Source organism: Falco punctatus (genome assembly GCF_963210335.1).
Source record: "Falco punctatus genome assembly, chromosome: 1".
In the NCBI taxonomy this organism is placed as follows: Eukaryota; Metazoa; Chordata; class Aves; order Falconiformes; family Falconidae; genus Falco; species Falco punctatus.
The window spans coordinates 33,177,516-33,197,496 of NC_137580.1; the positions used below are offsets into that span (position 1 = coordinate 33,177,516).

The 19,981-nt window shown below is 37.1% G+C and overlaps 1 protein-coding gene across 8 annotated transcripts in view; it reads left to right on the plus strand.

Moving 5' to 3' along the window:
• KCNIP4 (potassium voltage-gated channel interacting protein 4) overlaps positions 1-19,981 on the plus strand; it is a 433,458-nt gene that overhangs the window by 146,598 nt on the left and 266,879 nt on the right. Inside the window, exon 1 of one of the 8 annotated variants that reach the window (XM_080371593.1) lies at positions 1-19,981. This exon is cut by the window's right edge and continues 26,229 nt beyond it. The exons of the other annotated variants lie outside the window; for them this stretch is intronic. The gene's annotated coding sequence lies outside the window, so the exon portion shown is untranslated. 8 annotated transcript variants of the gene reach the window in all.

Here is a 19,981-nt window from a genome sequence, read left to right on the forward strand (position 1 = left end):
GTTGTTTTTTTTTTGTTTAGGCCAGCAGGGTCTGAATTACTGTAAGGTTCATAGTACAAAACTAAACCTTATGCAGTTAAAAATTCGCCATCACATCTCTTCTAGTTCTGCACTTGGCTTTTTGTTTAGCGTATTTATATTTGCAAATGTGGAAATGTAATTGAAAGTCCAGAAAGAAAAGACCTTTTTCTCCCTCTTTAGGTCTTTCATGAAGGGAATCAGACATAAGTGTTTACATTGTGTTTCAAAATGTGTAACACTATATCAATAGCTATTATTAAGGCATAGGGAGGATCCCTTTTGAACCGAGCCAGTAATAAATGAGGCAGTATGAATCAGTGAATGCATGTAACATTTTAAGACCTGTTCACTAACCACTAAATATATTTATTTAAAATTTTAGTGGGAAATTTCACTTTATATTATGACCAAACAGACTTCCATCACCTCACTGTGCAAAGAAGTTATCATTGCTAATTAGGTGTTGGTTAAATGGGGCAGTTTATACTTAGCCTGATTCTTATTTTCCAATTCAGTATGTCAAGGAAATCCACCCTAACCGCTGAGAATAATGCAAAGGTAGCTAACCTGCAGGGTTTTATCTATATTGCACATTCTGGTCATGTAAACATTTGCCTGTTATTGCATCTCAGTTGTTAAGTAAGTTCTTTATCGGTATTCATAGCATAATGGTCTAAGAATTTTTTTCACAGCAACTAAGTATCTTTTATTCTTAACAAGCACTCCTGGTATTTTCTTTGTGGTATTGGTGTTCGTATGCATACCTGCAGATCTTACCACATGAAACCCTTCTTACCACATCTTACCCTCTAAAAGTGACATGGTGCTCCTGCCTGCCCTTCTCCTCCTGTGTGGCTTTCTGCCTGGGCCGCCTGTTCACATGAAACCCCCTGCTGATACCATTTCAGTCACTGCACAGCATGTACTGGGAGTGAAGTATTTGTAAAGGTGCCACAGAATCCTACTTACAGACACACACAGGGTTTGTTAAACCCACAGTGAGCTATTTCAGCTGACAGTAAAGTACAGGTAGACAACAACAGTTACACATGAGTAGAAAAACAACTATGCTTAAGTTGCATTACAGTTGCAGTAAACAAGGTGTCTGTTGCCCTTGTTCGTATGGTTTGCTGCTTCTCTCAGGACAAGGTGTAATCAAGGCAAGGTGCAATTCTATTTCAGACCTTGCATGGATTTTCATTTCTCCGTTAGGGGGGTACTTCAGCTTTGTAGCTGTTCTCCACTTTGAGCTGTTGTAGGCTCAGTTTATTTTCACCCTGAAACCCCTCTATCTGCTCTATAGCGGGACAGTCTGGCCTTTTTTAATTAGAAGTCTCACTTTCGGAAGAACATAAAAGTCATCTTATTTCACTAGGAGTTGTTTCCTGCACTTCCCTCCCCAGGCTTTAACCAGGAAAATGCAAGAGCCATAAGTATTATTTAATAGAAGAATCATAGAATTAGCTAATGCTGTGGATGATTTCTACTCTAAGAATGCTATGTTTATTGATTTTTAATGCCAGCATGAGCATTTATAGATATCTAAGATCACTTCTGAATAGGAAATACAATTCAGGCTAAATAAATACCTGCACAGGAGCAATGGGTTTTCCTGTTGTTGGTTAACATCTAGGCAGAATTTTGAACAGGCGTATGAAGGTTTAAGGGCAGTTCCTTGTGTAACTACAGTGTTCTGGAGCCAGCTGATGGGAAGAGGAGATGAATACCGCATTAGGATGCCCTGTGAATACCCTGCCAGGTGCTGTACATATACTTCTGGAGAACACTCTCCGTGTGGTAGCTGTTGAGGTCTCTCCACCTAAGTATGGCAAACCTTCTCCTTCATCAGTCACAGGATACTGGTGGACTCAGTTCAGGAAACCTTTATGTGCCCTACTGTTTGGTAGGTGATAGCTCTGTTCCCAGGTGTGCAGAGTTTTTAGTGGGAAGATCTGACTGCTGCTATACCTCAAGGCACTAGACTATTGCGCAAGTAGTTTGACGGGAAGGAATTAGATGCTGTGGACAGATGGCTGCAAATTCCTGAAGGAGAGAGGTCTGGATCCTGTCAGCAGGTCATCACTGTCCCTGTAATAGTTCTGTGTTGCTAAAAACACATCTGTTCATCTGTTTTTTGACATTCTGATATTTACTTTGCCTTTAGTTTAAGGTGTGCTTCACTGCTTACTGAGGTTGCTGAGGAAAATAAGTAGTACCAGTAGGAAGATAATTAAGGTATTTATCAGTCTTTAGGTTCAGCCATGACACTGTGAGGACACCAGCGATAGTTGCATTCATCTCTTGTGAATGTTGAGAGGCCACAAAGCCCAGCAGAGCAGTTATTATGTCATTGCAGTGAAATGTCCCCAAAATGTGTGTCATCACCCATTTTAAAAATCTGAGGGAACTATTTTGGTTTAGGAAATAGATCCTGATGTGAAGTTTCTGCAAAAATCATCATCTCCACTTTAAATAAAGGCTTCAGTTTTCACCTAGAAATCCTGGCTTGGCAAAAGGTATTTATAAAACTTGATTAATTCCATAGGTTTATATTATATGTCTGCAAGTATGGTGACAGAGTGTAGTGTGCTAGATAAAAAATAAAATCAAAATCTATTATAGACACAGTGCATGAATTCAGCTTGAGAGAGTGTCAGCATTAGTTGTTAAACTAATAACCTTCTTCACTGATTGGAGTCATTTGTTAAGATGTCCAGCACCCTTTTAACAGGTGGTTTATCAGTTTCACTTTTTATAAAATACAAAAATTGAGACACTGATGTGTTCACTTTTCTGTTCATTCTATGTTGATCTCAATGGCAAAAACAGCGAGTCTGGTGTGGAATGAATAGTAAGGCAATGTTCACTGACACTTCTGTGCTGAAGTAATAAGGATCTGCTGCCCGTATACATCAAACTGCTGCATCAGGATTTAAGGATAAGCACAGGCTCTCCAAAAGTAGACTTTATTCCGTAGCTGTTTGTCTACCTGGTCATTGGTCTATATGGATGATCATATGCGCTTTTCGTTCCCTGTCAAGCAAGTCAGTCATGGTTCATTAAATATTGAGGGAAGACATAAGGATCTTTGTTCAAAAGTGCTGTTCCATGTTACATGTCTAAATACCCTCCTTTCAGTTGTTGGACTGCAGGCATAAACTTGGCATCAAAAGAGTTCAAGAAACTTAATATTAAAATGTTTAATTTTTGTGGTATTAAGAAACACCAGTGAGTTGCCAACCTGACATCGAAAGATCAGTTGTTTGTGGTGAAAAAATGAGGTTCTTCTACCCACAGGTGAGAACCTGTGCCATAGGGACAGTGCTCTGGTACAAACCCCTTCTTTTGTCACCTAATCACCAAAGCTGTTTTGTTTCCAGTATGTGACAGTGCTTATAGTCCAAGGAGAACAAATTTTCTCTTCAGTCTGTTTCTTACCTGTGGTTAGCTAAATGAATCTGCAGATTTACCTGGTGAAACTTAGGCTGTTAAAATACAGGTTAAAAAGTTTTTAAAAGTCTCTGCTGTAATCTTCATTAGAGGGTTATTTTGCGATTTTACTCTTTGGATTCTCTTAATTATGAAAAAGCTTTCAGACTAAAAAAGAATGAGCTTTGTCACTCTACCTGTTTTCTGAAAGGTATTGACTAAGCCATGTCAGAAAATGTGATTTGAATATGCAGAGATGTTCTTGCAATTACCTCATTGTACAGAAACTGAGTACCTCAGACTCTAAATAACTGTTTAAACTATACAAATTTTAAATTTCTCAACATCTTGTGACATAGCTCTAGGATACCTTATTCTTTGGCTCTCATGATAGGGGCACTTGCAAAGAGAAACATAAAGGAGGGCAATGAGGTGGTGCTTCAGAAAGCTAGGTAGTCTGTATTCCTCAGTGGCTTACTTTACACCCTATTACTTCAACAGATTCATGTTTAAATAATATTTTTATTGATTAGGTTTGTGTCTTTGGAAAATTGCTTTTCATTATCTACTTTCCTTTTCTAATACACATATTTATCTTTTATCCCTTATTGGCTTTAACGAACTAGATTTGCATGAACAAAGTGCATCTGTCTAACGCTGTTGTATGTTGTATGTGCGTTTTAGACCTAATTGGTCTGTAATTATGTTTCATTGCTTTTAAACAAATGTTCCTTTTTATTTTTTTTAGCAAGTTGTGCTATTTTAAGGACCTGTCTGTTTAATCAGGAAACTTGACAATAACTTTTTTCTGGTTCATATTCTATCTTCTACTGCTTTCCAAAAAGTTTATCTAAAAAGTCATGAATATGGTAATTTCTCTTTCTGAGCAGACTCTTTTTTAAGCTATTTTTGTTCCACAAAAGTTAGATGTATAGTTCTAAGCTAGCAGGCACAGTGTGAGCATAAAATGGAGAAATGGCTTTCTTATAAAAAAGTTAGCTGTAAAATGAAAATCATTAAATGATAATAGTACAATAATCACATTTCTAAATTTTGCAATGTTAATCCAAGTATCTCATTCTAGTGTGACATGGTACTTTTAATAAGGAATAATTTTTAAACAGAGTTAATCTTCTAATGGAGGATAGCTGTCACTTAAATTTTGTGGATCAATGATTTTCAAGAGTTGTCAGAGAAAAGTTCTAAGTAGAAAAGGAGGACATGCGATGAGTGTGGTGAAGGTCAGAACAGGATTTCAGAAATAATGATTTATACTCCTGTATTTTTCAGAGATTCATATTTTTCAAATCGGGAAAAAGAAAATCTGTTTAGCCAAGAGGAGAATATATTAAGAATATCAGCAAAACCTTCAGAATAAATGTCATGATGTGGCAATGAAAATAAGGATAAAAATATTTTAAAAGATAATAATGATAAAATAATGAAAGCATAGTAACAGTTATATTGTGTCAGACTAAGTATTCAACAAAACTCATACACTGACCAGTCATGGAAAGTGTAGGAGAAATTGAGCGTACATTTAATGGGATTCTTCCTTGGCATGGCTTTTTAGGCTCCAGCAAGCAGACATTTAAGAACTTCCCAAGGTGCATATTTTCTCCAATTAACAATAGCAATTTTGTGAATATTCCATTCTTTTGTGGTTTTTTTTTGTTGTTGTTGTTTTTGTTTTGTTTTGTTTTTTATCAGTGTAGACTTTTGACCTCACAACATCCCGTGACTATGAATGCCATAGTTGGTTATATGGTAGGATTTTCATGGAGCGTGCTATGTTTGTGTTCATTTCTCCATAGGTAACTCTTTTCTGGGGTGGACTGCTGTTACACAGAAATCACTCTGCATGTCTGAACATCTTTCTTGTCCTTTCCTCCGAAAGCTTCTTGTTGCTTTACATTCAAGGACTGGAAAATCAGCACTGTGCACAATATTCAGGAGTTGAGTGCAGTGCAGTATATAAAGGCACGATGATGCCCCTCTGTTCTCTTGTCCTTTCCTAACAATTCCTAATGTTGTATTTGCTTTTTCCACCACTGTCAATCACTGTGGTGATACTTTCTGACAACTGGCTCCTGAATCTCTTCTGAATGGATGTAAATCACTGTGAATAACCATTCCTTTTTGTGCAAAGTATGTTAATAACGGATTTAAGTGCTTTAATTTTATTGGTTTATTATTTTAAGCTGCATATTCCTTTGCTGAACAAAACAGAACTGAGACAGGAATTACAGGATTCCCAGCTGCAAATTCTGATTCCATGAGCATTTTCTCACAATATTATTTGATCATTTTGTTGTTCAGACTTAATTTTGAGAGTGTCAGTGGTGGTAATTCTTCAAACCTCATAGTAGGTTTATATGCAATTTAAGTTAGTCTATGTTTTTTAAGATTAAAACCCATGAAAGGCTTGATCTGCTTCTCATTGGAGAGGAAAAGTCACAAAAAAAGGATTCAGCTTTGATCAGGTAGAGGGTGCATGTGGTGAGTGCAGTTGAAAACCTAAACACAAGAAATATCAGGTAACGGTACACAGTGTTTGCCTTTGGTAAAGTTTAAATTAAGGTTCATATTCAGTAAATTATTTCAGTGGGATTTTGTAAGCAATAGGCAATTATAGAATAGGAATATTGTGACGGGGGTTGTTCCACTGTGTTTAATGAGCTTCTCCTAACAAATCCAGCAAACATAGGGAAGTGCTTTTTGAGAATTAACTCTCTGAGGCAGTGATGAAGGGACTGTCTCTTGCTATAGTGGCATAGCCAGAGTGCAACATGAGCAAGTAGTGTTAAACAAAGACATTCTTTACTAGCAGTAGATAAAGAAATAAGGTTGAGGATCGCACCAAAATTTATTATTAAATACTATGCAATGCATAAACTCTTTCTACAAACAAGCAAGAAAAATCCAGTTATAAACTGTATAAGATATTTTCAAATTCTGATGAAGAGACATGAAGTTATCCACAGTCTTTCAGCTTCTGATCTTACCCACACTGCAAGGATGTCTGTCTGTACTTTAGGTGGTTTCTCTTTTTATTTATATTACTTCCTTGAAAATGGGGTTACCTACTTCTCTGGGAGGCTGTGTTAAATGTATTTGTTTGTTGGGCTTCACAGTCTGCACTCTGACATACTAGTTGAATAAATGTTTCATTTCAGCAGTTCTAAGGTGAGAGGATTCTTTATTTCTGCTGCCTGCTTGGTTGCTGATAGAAAATGCCTCCAGACATAGTAAGGCACTCTCCAATTTTTTTTGCCAGTTTCATGTCAATGTTGTGCATAGTAGTGTGAATTATTTAAAATATGTGATACATTATATGTTATATAGATACTTTGTAGCACGTGTGTGTGTAGTCTTGCATGTTATTAACATAGTGCAGGTTGTAAAATATGACAGACATACATAACTTCACCCTAAAGTAGATTATAGTTGGTTCCAACCTTTTCCTGTCAAATATTATTAATTTTGTTAGGCAATATAGCTTTATATAGCTGTTTTATCTGCAGTGAGAATTATTGTACTCTTTGAAGAGTTCATGAGGGTTTACAGGCATATAAATAAAACTCCAGTTTGGCATATAAATGACAATACAGAACATAACAATCTCTTGTAGGTCAGACTGTTCTTTTAGCTCTATATCTCAGCTTTGCCAAAGGTCAAGATGTTTAGAGAAATTGTTTAATAAAAATAAGAAAGGCATATATTGAGATGTCCTAGGAATGCCCTTGGATTCTCAGCATTTTACAATTCAAGGACTTGTCGAACAGGAGATAATGACATTGTATTTAATGGTTCCTGAAATATTTTTCATCCATGAATTTTTAAAGCTGATTTGTTTTGGGTTTTTTTTGTGAATCTTTATTTAGAATCTGCAGCATTCTGTGAAAAAGAGCTTTGTATCTTAACTGTGCAGTGTGTGAAGATATTTCTTTCTCCATCTGCTAGTTTCATGGGTGTCCTGCAGTTTTTCAGCTGGAAGAGCTACTGAGCTACTGTTCTTTAATTTATATTTTGTCACATTTTGTACAGAAGTCCATTCCTTATCTTTGATCATGCTCCTTGCCCATCTCTGTTTCTCTTATATTTCTGCTATGAATTGAAACCAAACAAATGATTTGCCTTAGGTTTTTAAAAAGTATATCTGAAACTTATGACCATCCTTCTATAGAAATCGTTTTCTAGCTATTTTTACATTTCTCAAGCTCATTTCCCTTGTAGAAGAGCAATGGCTGTTTGAATTTGAAATCATCCTACTATACTTCTAAAATGAACATTCTTATTTTTGTGTAGTACAGGTATCTTTTGCAAGAAAAAGGTGTGTTGAAGAGCAGCTATCCTCATAGTTATCCTCTTTTTTTCCAGTCATTATTAAGGGTAAAGGATAAGTCCTGTTTGTAACTTGGTCTGTTTTACAGTGATTAGTTGACTCTTTAATGATGTTATCGAATGGTTTATCCCGCAAGAGCATTTAAGCTGTATGATCTATTTATTTATTTTGAATGAGCTTGGACTATTTTATCTTTTCAATAACTGTTCAGAGACATATTGAGAGATGGCAGAGAAGTATACTTTTTCATTACACATAAGGCTTCTCTGCCACAAACAAATTGAGATCTATTATACTTTATGGGCTAAACTGTAATGTTTTATGTCAGTTTTGGCTGCCAAAGAGTTTATTTAATTTTTTTTTTTCTGAGGGTATGCACATAAGATTACAGACACACCTTTTAAATCTTTTTATTAAACTAAATATTTTACCATTTTTATTAAACTTAAAATGGTATTTGTTTATTTTCATCTTCTTCTTTCCTGTGGGGTCATATAGTCATATATAGTCTATGGCTTTTTTGAGTTTAATGAAGCGCTGTGTTTTGTTCTTTTGAGGCATCAGTCATGGATATACCAGGTGAGCACTGACAGAATAGGCCTCTAAGATTATATAAATCCATCACATCATTTACAGCCGCATCTCCAGTCTTCATTGCTGTGATAAAAGGGTTTTGGGATATAAATAACATTTTTTTTATAGAATATTTTTCGTTTGGTCAGAACTAAACCAAATCAAGCAAAAGTAAAAAACGTTTTAGACTTTTTAAGGAATGAACATGTGTGTTCAAATAGCAAGGCTTCTCTTTTATACACTCGGTAAAAACCCTGGCTTAAATTCACAAGCCTTTTAGAGAATGAGGAGCTGCTGGTGGGGTCAGTTTTCTCAGAAGTGACTGAACCGTGTCCCAGAATGAGGGATGTGCATTCAATATTTCTATCTGCAAAAGAGGCTGAACTGTAAATCCCTGGTATGAATTTCTTAACCCTTGCGTAACGGGAGGTGGAAACAACTTGCCTCAGAATGGCATGGGCTGAAATCTTGGCAGAATGGAGGTCTGAACCTCTACTTCTCATGTCCCTGGGTATATTACTTAGTCCTACTGATGGCTAAAATTAACCCTTCATTCACCACCTTATTTAAAACTGTTGAAACAAAAATTTAAAAGAGAATATGAGAACATTACAGCTAGGAGTAAATATTTTTACCTTTATGTAGTAATTTTGGGGATTTTATGTTCTTGAAGCATGCAAATCATACATTAAGCAAAATTGTATTCTGATTTGCTAGATTTTAACAATGTTCATATAACTTTCAGTACTCTCTACCTTTCCTTGTTTGCAAAGCAATTTATGTCATGGGGCTTTTAATGAAAAATGTCGTAATTAATAGCGTTAAATTCTTTCATATGTGTAAAATAATTTTTCCTGAATAATGTAGTTGGTAAATCAAAGCTTCCCTTTCCGTGTGCATTAAGAATGACAAATAGGAATCAGGCTCCGAGGTGATTTTGTACAGACATTTTTCTGATGCCAGGGTTCTCAGTGTATAGGATAGTGGCCTCCTTGGATAAAATTATGACTCTTGCCCTAATGAAGGATGAAGAAGTAAGCATGAGAAAACAGGTCACCTACGTTCCTTTAAAAAATTTAGGTTTCTCCTCTAGGTGTCTTTTTTTATAGGAAAGTGGCAGTCTCTCAAAGAACACTGTTAAACAGACCACTACAGTGTAGCAAAGAATGTGTCTTTCAAATTAAGTCTTTTTATAGAATTTCTTTTGTAAATCATTACGTCTGCCACTAGTGGTACTAGCTGCTCATGGGTATAGGCTGCTTAGTGCTTTGGTCTTCCTATGAATTGTCTTTCTTTACTCCTGATTTAATCAATGGGAATATGAATATTGAACTTCAAGAGCGATTAGAGAATTTCAGAGTAGAGTGGCAGCTGAAAAAGGCAGAAACAGAATGGGATAAAGGAAGAAAAGATGGAGTAAAGACGTACAACTGTACTGTCAAAGTTGTAAAAGACATTTTTTGAACTTCACGGAAAACATTGCTACTATTTATAATGCTTTTTTCCCTATCCATCCACTTTTGCGGATATTCTTCAATAATGAAGAACAATTTAAAGTAGTGAATTAGTATTCAGCAATAGAAGTAAGAATTTAGTATCTGAATCTAAGAAATGTATTCAGTGAAGTATGCCATAAAGCATACCACTCAAAAAAATACAAATATAACAGAAAAATTCCATTATACCCTTTGAAGATAGGTTAAAGGTGTTTCCAAATGTAAATTTTTAAAACCCACAGATGACTGTCCCATGTAACAGCTACTCAGGGAACCACAAGAAAATGCGAAATTTGTGAGTTGATCTGAAAGACTATGCAGGATCCAGTTCAAAATGTTACTGCAAAGAGCTACTTTCCAGCGCTTTAGGTCACTATAATGTAATTAGATTCAATATTCAGGCAAGAACAGAATTCATTATGTTGCTGCCTAACTTAAAAAGAAGATCTATGTTAAAATGAGGAGTCCATCGAAAGGAAATTGAAAGGACCATTCACAAGGGTATAGTACATTCAGATGTAATGGGGATAACTTTAAGTTTAAAATGTCAAATTAGAGGCTCAGTTAAAAGTCACAATACCATATCAAAACAGATTTTAGTGGGGTAGTAAAAGGTGTCATTAAATAGAAGGGTTAGAGAAATTACTAACTAGGAAATCGATATTCAGAAGGTTTAAGAAAGGAAACTAGAAAAATCTACACGCTATGCTTCACTATAAAAATGTTATGACATTCCAATAAAATCTTGAAAAATAACTTGTTAATAGCATTTAAAATAAAATCAAGATTGTTCAGCATGTATAAGCAACAGAAAGCCTTGCAGAGAGTCTACAGGACCAATAGGTAACCACAGAGTGCTTCTACAGGAGTAAGTGGGAAGACTAAATGGCTCCATGCGTCCACATGCATGTGGAGCACAAAGGAAGGGCTTAGGATATCTCCTCATTCAAGGGCACGCCTATGGCAGGCTGTGTGTTAGAAGGAGTGTTTGAAACTACAGGGCAAAGGGAACAACAAATCAATCATGAATCTTAACAATCTGTGAAGCGGGTAGGCTGTTAGGTCGATAGTGTGCAGCTGGATGGAGTTTACAGAGCTTTTCTAAGGGGAAATCATGCCTCAGATTTTTCTTAAGTCAAAAAGAAAATAAATGGAGATTGTTAGTGACAGGCCTGAAACACTTTTGTATTGCGTATGTAGCCTCACACATGGGTTTGTGGTTTTGTTTTTTTTTTTTTTAGTTTTTTTTTTTTGTTTGTTTGTTTGTTTGTTTTTACTAAATATCATCAGGAAATTTTGTACTTGCAATACAATACAAAAAAATTGTATCAAGCTGTCTTCGGTCTCCTTAAACCTAGGCAGTATCATCTGTCATGGGAATGCAAAGGCTGAAAAGAAGACCTGCAGGGTAGTCTGCTCCAGAGGAACAGTAAAACCATCTTAATGCCTCCTGTGGAATGAGAAACTGTTTAATTCTTTACATTACACACAATATTCAAAGAACAGAAATGGCAACACTTGGCAGAGGTGCTGGAATTAACTAAATGGAAGAGATTATCAAAACAAATCTCAGCTCAAAGCATCATGAGCAGAAGAAATTATTAGAGGAGGGAGAGGTGCAAGGCAGGAGTGGCAGGCAGAGGTGTGTAGCTCGTACAAAGTTAAACTGATGGATCAAATGATCATTCAAGAACTTCGCTATCCAGTATGATTTAAACATCGATTAAAGTATTCTACAAGTGTAGAAAACAGTTCACATAGAACTCACTTTCCAAAGGAAAAGCCTGTGAAATATTTTTGCTCTAGTTATACTTAAGGATGTCCGTTACCCTGTTTATCTATCTTTTCAGAGATTTCTTTTTGCCTTTAATAAAAAAATATTTTTTCTAACCCTTTGATTCATAATTGCAGATGGTGGAAAAAAGCTCGTATTACCAGAAAAACTAAACTAGTTTCCAAGATCTATATGTAAGGGTTATAACCACTGAGATTTTTTTGCAGTGACCTCCTTAAATCTAAATCTTATCCTCTCTGCTGCTATCACAATCCTGGCGAAAGGTGACAGCAGGGGAGGGAGAAGTTGCTCTTAGGGATGGGCAAAAGGCAATTGCAGAAAAATGTTGAATGAATGAGTGATAAAATATCAGTACTCATAAATGTAAAATAATGTACATGTTAAAAGCACTTCTCCCATTACATCCGCAATGGTGTGCTGTGTTCTTGGTTTTATCGCTCAAGAATAAGATCTCTGAATTATAATAGGCTGTGCTCTGAAAATGTCACCTCAGTACTGAGCAGCTATCAAAAAAGCAAATATGACATTAAGAATTATTAGGAAAGGAAAAGAGAACAAAAGCAAATATCATTATATCATTGTATGAATCTGCTGCCTTTGTCTTGAATCCTGTATGCTGTTCTGGTGTCTCAAAAAGGACAAAACAAATCTAGAAAAAGGGTACAGAGAAAGGCAGCATGGATGATCAAAGGTACGGAGGGGTGTAGTCCAAGGACTAAGGTCCTTGTAGTCCAAGGTCTAAGTAGAGCAGGGCTCTTCAGCCTAGAAAAAAATAATTAATGAGGGGGAAGGTGGGAGACAGAATGTTATAAAAGTGAGTGGCATGAAGGGATGTAAAGAGGTTCATTGTTCCTCATAAGTATGAGGAGTGAAATTATAATGTGGCAGATTCAGAACATACCAGCGAGTCACCTATCAACAGTGCATGTGGTCAACTTGTCAACGATACTGATTTTGGCTAAAGCTTAGAAGGCTTCAAAAAACCAATTTTATAAATTCATGGAAGAGAAATCCAACAAAGCAACTATGCAGGTAATTTACCTCTGGCTCAGAAAGCCCTGGCTGAAAATGTCAAGGATATCTTGAAGGAAATACCACTTTTCTAGTTTTCTCCACACATCTACTTCTGGGTGCCAGTGAAGACAGGATACTAAGCTGGAGGTGTATTTGCCCTGCCCCAGTACAAAAAGTGCTGAAGTCACGGAGTTGCCCGGTGCTGGCTCTGAGGTGGTGTGAGGAATACCCTTCTTAGAAACTCTGGATGTAAACCCAAATACAAGTCCTACAGTCTGTGCTAGGAGGTGAACACAACAAATTTAATTAATTTTCTGTTCCACTATAAAATACCATTGCACTGAATGCTCCAGCTTGAAACTATTTTAGAGAACAGGCAGAGCTGACTGCTTTCATTGATCATGACTGTGGATTTTTCAGGACATGCAGGTTCCAAATCCCTATGACTTTTCTAGGGTTTTTTTTTCTTGGCTTTTACAAAGGCACTGTAAATAGCTTGTGTCTGCGGTTTGTACAGTATTAAGAGTGCTTACATCATGACTGATGAAGACGCATGATCAGCTAATGTTTAGAAATGTTTTCACCTTGGCTTGTTTCTCTGCCAAAAATCATGCATTTTTAGAGCCAGAAGAGTTTAAAATGTAGATGGAAGAATACAGACAGAACGTCTGAGACAGTCTAAAAATAGGGACTAGTTGGTTTTCCTTTAGTCATGCACTGTGAGCTTTAATACTTCAACCATATATGTACAGAGGTTACTGTGAATTCAGTCCTTTGGCAACTGAAGGCTTATTGCCTTTCAACAGACCTACTGTGGGAGAAACTTCACAAGTGGAACTGGTCTTGCTTGATTTCTTTGCAGTGACCTGGGAATTTGCTAGATGTTTTCTGCACTGTTTTGTCTGAGGGTTGTTTTAGGCAGTACAAGAGAGAGGCTTTATTCTTTTATGCTATTCTTATTTTTCTGAACATGAAAAAGAGAAAAAAAAATAGAATCTGCAGTTTACCTGAGATACTAGTCTAGAGAAACATAAGAGTCAATACGGTGATGAAAACTCGCATTGATTTCTTTCACCAGTGTAAAATACATTTGTTGAATTGATACACATTTGTGATAATTGGTCGTTTAGCTATATTTCCCCTCAGGGGAAGTTACAGTAGGATGAGAATGATTTCCCACCTTGTATCAGTGCATATGGGGTAGGAAACAAGTTCATCTCTAGAGCACTTGCCGCCAGGATTAATAAGGTGAGAGAAGGACTTGGCTTTCCCTCTGTGTCAGGTTCTGTCTGGCAGCAGTTTATTCCCCTGCAGTGGGAGGGTAGAGGATGAGTGCTGCAGGCAGCTGTGCCCACGGGTTTTGCAGTACAACAGAGAGGGTGGCAAGCTGGAACAAGTCCTGCTGAGACCACCCAGACGTTTAAGCAGCTAGACTATGATACTGAGAGGCAGCTGAGAGAGGCTGGCCTTTTCCAGCCTGAACGAGAGAAAGCTAAAGGGGAACTTGCACTGCCAAAGGGCTGGTTATAAAGAAGATGGAGCAGGACTGGTGCACGCACCCAGGCTACAACAGGGGAAATTCTGTGTGATCATGAGAAAAACTTCTCAGCTCTGAGGGTTATCAAACACTGCAGCAGGTTGCCCAGAGAGACTGAAATCTTCATCCTGGGAGATTTTCAGAACTTGGTTGGACAAGCCCTGAGCAGCCTGACCTAAGTTTGAAGAGGGATTTGTCTTTAAAGTTGGCCCTGCTTCCAGCAGGAGGCTGGACCAGATAATTTTCAAAGGTTTCTGTCCAACCTTTACAATTATGTGAGTCACAAGCCTGTCTAATCTAGCCCTATATGGCCTGCAGAGAATATACAACTGGCTGGTCTTGAAATCAGTTTACAAAGCTTCATTTATTATTGGGGAAAAACATGTTATTCTGTAACTTCTGCCTCTCGCTGGCAATTACAGTAATTCTCCTGGGTCAGTTTTGAAAGTGGCTGTCCATAATTTATCACTATATCCTCGTGGATTGATTCTCTGTTGAAGACTATTGACTCTCTTTATCTCTCTTGGCACAGAAATGCCAGAAATAAATTTTCTTGTGTATTTTGTGAACTGCCGCATATTCTGTACTCCACCAGGCCACCTACCCCGTAAAAACTTTTTTTATATATAAACTAGTTTGACAAACATGTTTTGTGTATTTTTGGTTTGGGTGGATTTTTTTTCTTTGTAGGATTACAGTTTGCAATAAGAGGGGTCTATTCTGGAAATTATGTGCACACTGGCAAATTATCTGTCTAGTAGCTTATTGCATAATCTTCCCAGGAATCAAAATTAGGCTGATTGGTCTGTCATTCCATCAGTTCTTCCTTTTCTCTTCCTTAAGAGACACATGCTGTATTTGCCTTTCTCCACTCCTCTGGACCAGCCCTGTTCTCCAGAAGCTCATAAACATAATAGTTAATGATTCAGAAATCGCTGTCTAGTTTCTGTAAGCTGAATTTAATAAGGCCCAGCCAATATGAACGCATCTATCTTATCTAAATATTCATTAATGTATTCTTTGCATATTTTGTCATGCAATCCAGTTTTTTTCTTTAAGTGGTCTTGAATGTCTTGTCAAGATTTACCATTTTACAAAGGCTGTTTTACTTTTCCCTGCACTAATTCTCTCTCTCCTTTTCTGTTACCACTGATCAGATTGTTTTCTGGTTTTATTTATCATGTATTTTAAAATTATTTTTATTCTTTTTGTCTCTTGCAATTTGAAGCTTGTTTTATACTGCAACTTTTTCTGATGTAAGTACTTTGTGTCTATATTTTTCCTTTGTTATGTGACCTTGCTTTTTTTTTTTTTTTTGTATGATTACTTTTTGACAGCCAGTCATTGAAGATTTCCAAGTGCAATGGCCTATTCATTCCTGCCTTTGGGACAATTTTTCATTTATTGTAACCTTCCTGCATAAACTGCTATCATAATAGCACCTATTTATTTATCCTCAAGTCATCTTTCAAAAAGACCTTTAACCAATTTCCAGAGTTTGCTGAAATCTGTTGGTTTGGGTGTGGTACAATTGAAGGGTATTTGTTTTATTTCTGTAGCTGTCATATCTAATTTTTCCTAACAAATCTATTTTGTGGCTGCTTTCCGCAGAAGACCTCTCTTCGTACTGATAATCCTATTAGATAGCACCAAACCCAAAATAACCACTCTAATGGTGTCTTCTTCACTCTGAAATGACAATTTGCCTCCAGTATAATGTCCTGACAAGTTAAGTCTTTGTTTATAAATGTGATACCTAGGTAGTTAAAGTCTGGCAGGTCTCCTTTACATTCTTTTAAAGTTTCTCATTCACAAAACCCAGCACCCTCCTCCCCCAAAGAAAAAGATGTAGTCTTCACTTTCTGGCTCAGTTTAGCATGTCTGCTCTTTTCCTTTTTTTCTTTGCATCCACTCTCCAAGATTTTCAACAAATTCATTTTTTTAACCTGTTTTTCTGGTTTATAGCATTTATGTTTTCTTGAAGCTAAGGACAACATTTGAACCTTTTTTCCACTGAGAGAGCTTGCTAAACATGTGACTGATCCACATACGTATTTCAGTCCTGTGATTTGCCTCACGAAGCTCAGCCATAGAATCAGAAACATTTATGTTGGAAAAGACCTTTAAGATCATGGAGTCCAACCATTAAGCTAGCACTGCCAAATCCACCAGTAAACCATGGTCCGAAGTGCCACATCTACATGTATCTAAAATACCTCTGGGGATGCCATGCTGGTTATGTCTTCACTGCGAATTAATGTCTCATTCTTTTTGCTTTCATTCCCTCTCATGTTCACCAGGCTGTCATGCCATTCTTTCTGCGTGCCAATTCAGTTAAAAACTTTCAGAGTCTTCAGTAACCTTTGCAGCCATTAAGACATCCCTGTACTGCTCAGGTAACTTATGTTTAGCTAAATTTGGATCTTTGTTTGGCTATACCTATTGGTGACTGTCATCTTAGCTGTTACTTGGCCATACCGCATGATGTTAACTTTTTGCAAAGTAGCTTTTTCTTTTAAATATGATGTAGTATTTGTGTGCATTTAGCTGTAGCCAAAGAGCTCTGGCCACCTTCTGATCGCAGCCTTTAGTTGTGCCTTTCAGCTTTCCTTTCCTGATGAAAAAGTAATTTTTGTAGATCTTTGCACCCTTTCATCCATCAAAAATTTTAGTTTCCTGCAAATTTTCAAAGTCTGAAAACTGAATAGAACATAAATGGTAATCTGAAGAAACACTCTCCCAAAGGGAATGTCATTTATACATAAACATGTTCATCTAACTGCCAGAACTCTCTTAATGCATCAGGCACAGTTCTTCAGCTGTCCTCCCAACAAGATTTCCCCTTGTAGAGGAATCTACAGTTCTTCTCTGGGTCTCTGCATGACCAAATGGTCAATTGACTGGTTGGTTTGTTCTTTTTTCTGTTCATTCCTCCTTCTTCTCTTCTGTCTTTTCATGTAGACACATGACCTTCTCAGTTATTTTGGTATTCCCTTAAGGTGGCAGCAATGTTTCTAGGAGTGTCCACTGTGAAATAGCTGGGTGCCTTCACCTCAGCTGTGTACAGTATTTATAGACTCCTTCCAAAGCTATAAGGCATCTACAAATCTTTCCTCAGGTGTTTTGTCCTTTCCTAATGTGTACATGCTTTGAGTAAGACCAAAAATTCAGTATGGTTCTAATACCATGAACTGTTATCACATACTGATAAAAATATGGTGAATACTCAATGAAAATAAAAATTAAACAGTAATCTCTGCATTTCAAACAATTTTCTTGATTTTCTTTTTCTTTTTTTTTCTTTTTTTTTAATGATAGCATCATAGACTCCTATACTACCCTGACTTGTGTCCTCACATTCAATTTAAAATTGGCAAGCGTGCATATATTTCTGGGCTGCTGATCCATTCATCACCCAGTATAATGTTGTCTTTCTCCCTTGAAGCACCCCTAGGTTTTATAAATAAGGTTTTTTGCTCCGTTAGGATTAGCTAAAAGAACAAAGATAGAACATTCCGGGTAAATAAAATCTCTACCAGGCAAGTGAAAAATGAAGTGAGAAGGAGCAGCTGCAACCCTGCATGGAGGGGCAGAGGAGTCAGAAGCTCTTCTCCATCTCATAGCAGAAAAGAAACGCTGAAGGGACTGGAGAAATGAGGCCAGAGCCCTCTGTCAGAGAACCCCTTCTGCCATAGGAGGCAAGATTAAATAGTGAGTGGGGGCTTGCGTAATGCTGCAAAATCATAGAAAGACCTACATGCTGACTCAGGGACAGACACACATATCGCAGAAATTTCTTCAGCCCAATAAACAGAGTTTTATTGCAAAACAGAGAAAGTGCGCATTTAAGGAAAATTCCAAATTCCACATCAGAATGTTCTGCGCAGAATGTGGCCATAGTGGCAAGTCTATCTGCTGTGTGGGAACTACATTTACAAGACTTCCACTAAAAGAAGTTATCGTTATTTTGGGAAGAACAGTCATTCTCTAAGTAAAAATTGTCAGAAAATTCCTCTCTAGTATTAACTGTCAAAACATTTTTTTAAGTTGTTTGGATTACGAAATTAGGGCTTTTTTATCATACGCTTTTCTGTTCTATGAGTTTAGAGATCATTTACAGTCATTAATGTAGATTAGTCTCTATTTCATAATACACAGAGAAAACCAGTTTTTAGCTTAGATCTTAGAGGTTGCTAATTGTTGTAGAACAGTAAAAATCCATGTGAAAAAATGGGAACATTAACAAATACTCATTTATCTAATTTTTTGCCAGATTTTATTCTTCTGCTTGGTCGAGAGAGCAGTTCATTTTTTATCAAGCTGCCAAGGATCTTTAGTCTTCTGGTAATGCAACACAGTCATGAGATTCATCAGGCTGTCAGGTCTGTGAACCCTAGCTGCATTCAAGAGTGGTTAATAATTCAAAAAGGAAGTTTCCTGCAACTTTGCAGCAAAAGATGAAGTGACTGGTTAGTCCCTGCTATTAAGAAAGTATTCAGTATGTGGAAGACTGAGTTTGAAAAATTCATTATTTACACACTCATTGGAACAAAACAGCAAATAGTTTAATTTTCTCTTCCATTTATAAGATGGAATTATATTTCTAACTATATAATTTTTATAAGTATTTTACATTTGAAAAGTCTTATATATTTCCTCTTGATACCCAGAGAATTAGAATGCAATTCTGAAACTTTGTGGGAAAGTCCAATATGTATCAAAGATGGAGTTTATTCTATATTAAAAGAAATATAAAATTGGTTCCAATTGATAGGATTTTAGACAATTTTATATATGTATCAGATAATCTTGCCAGTGCATTAGGCAGCACATTTCAGCCTCAGTTGCTTTTTGACAACATAAATTGATAGTTGTTAGCACCTTCCTATATTCTGCTATCAATTATGCAGGCGTGTTTTCCCATAACAGAACCAGTCACGGGGCGTAGTTTGTGAGATACAAATAATTTCAGACAGACTCAGCAGCCTGCTATAAATAAAGCACTTTTTTAACAGTGCTGTGATCAGCACCAGACAAAACTTCAGTAAAGCAGTGGAGTGCTCTGCACTCCTTACCTCAAAGGCAGCACGACTGGGTCTGCGCTTTCAGGAGCCTGTGTCAAATGCTTTTCTGCTATTAGTGTCAGCAGGACTTGGAAAGAAGAAAGTAACTGTGGGTTAGCTATGGTTTTGTGGAGGAAAATGCATGGTTTTCCAAGAAGGAAATTGCAAAGACAATAGTTGCATAGTTATTTTCACAAATACGCAGTAGTATTCGTAAAGGTATACAGGTGCCTGGGAGCTAAACCCTCTTAAACTAGAAAAAGAATGGAACAGGTGAATATGGCCACTCTTGGTGAAACACTTCTGTTAGTGGAGCTGCAAATACTTTATAAATATATGTCCCCTTTGGTATTATTTCTTAACACAGAGTAAAAGTAGCTTGCCTGTTACACTTGAGACAGATGGGTTGTCCATGTCAGGCTTGCTCAGCACTGCAGAAGACAGTGATGAGGGACAGGGCTGCACGAGTCCCTCCAGAGACCTGCAGATCCCTCCCAATTGCCCTTTTTCCTAGGGGGCCTTTTCTTCACATGGCTGGAAACACATCCCCCTTTCCTTCTTCTTCACCCAGCTTTACATACTGAGCATGATGTGCAATGGTACGGAATATCCCTTTGGTCAGTGGGGGTCACCTGTCCTGGGCTGTGCCCCCTCCCAGTTTCTTGTGACCCCCCCAGCCCTCTCGCTGGCAGGGCCTGAGAAACTAAA